At 52.7% G+C, this 1023-nt stretch overlaps 1 long non-coding RNA gene across 1 annotated transcript in view; it reads left to right on the top strand.

The window, feature by feature from the left end:
* LOC121032770 (uncharacterized) overlaps positions 1–1023 on the top strand; it is a 17459-nt gene that overhangs the window by 2352 nt on the left and 14084 nt on the right. The gene's annotated exons all lie outside the window — the stretch shown is intronic.

Here is a 1023-nt window from a genome sequence, read left to right as displayed (position 1 = left end):
CCCCCCCCCCGCCCCAGGAGGGGAAGGGCGAGGTCAGCAACCTCGCACGTTGCCGGGAACATTTACCAAGAACTCGCCTTAGGGGCAGGTGCCCTGCAGGAGGGGGCAGGCTGGACCCAAGCCACCCTGCCACCCTGAGTCTCGCCTGAACCCCCCTACCCGGACTCTGCCTGCATCCTGAGCCACTGCTCGTGAGCCACCAGATGCTAAGTGGCTTACACTGCTGGAGTCTCAACTTGCTCATAGATTTGTGGGGAAGTCCATACCTACAGTGTAAACTCCTGACCCCAGGGCCCCACTCATAGAAGCATTTCGCAAAGGGGCCTGGAGCCTGTGACTGAGACACCACTGCCACCTGGTGGCCACACACCCAAATTACAACTCCAGGGTTTATAGTTCCGGTTCTATTGTTTTCAGCAGGATCTTCTGGAAAAGTTGAAGATGTGAGCCTTGGGTTATGAAGCATTAAAACAAACGGAGGTGACAGGGGAAAGGAAGTAGTGAGTGTCAGGCCAGGATGGGGAAGTTGGGTCATTTCTAGGGCTTCCGGATTCTGGGCTTCACAGGCCTGCAGCCCTTTAAAATGTTTGAAGTTCCCGCAATATCAAATGCACCCAAAACGAAAGAACTGCAACGCCTGCCAAAGACAAGATATCAGTCCTGTGTCTTCTCTGTCGTTTGGGGTTGTCTGTTTTACTCTTTCTCTCCATCCGCATGTCAAGTTGCCTTTTTTGGTTTTTTTGTTTTTTTTTTTAATTTTCAACGTTTATTTATTTTTGGGACAGAGAGAGACAGAGCATGAACGGGGGAGGGGCAGAGAGAGAGGGAGACACAGAATCGGAAACAGGCTCCAGGCTCCGAGCCATCAGCCCAGAGCCCGACGCGGGGCTCGAACTCACGGACCGCGAGATCGTGATCTGGCTGAAGTTGGACGCTTAACCGACTGGGCCACCCAGGCGCCCCTGTTTGTTTTTTAATGTTTAGATGTTTTTGAGAGTGTGTGTGTGTGTGTGTGTGTGTGTG

The sequence above is a fragment of the Herpailurus yagouaroundi genome, unplaced genomic scaffold, assembly GCF_014898765.1.
Source record: "Herpailurus yagouaroundi ecotype Mexico unplaced genomic scaffold, PumYag 142, whole genome shotgun sequence".
In the NCBI taxonomy this organism is placed as follows: domain Eukaryota; kingdom Metazoa; phylum Chordata; class Mammalia; order Carnivora; family Felidae; genus Herpailurus; species Herpailurus yagouaroundi.
Note: the sequence above shows the minus strand (reverse complement) of the source record. Positions and strands in the feature narration are given on the sequence as shown.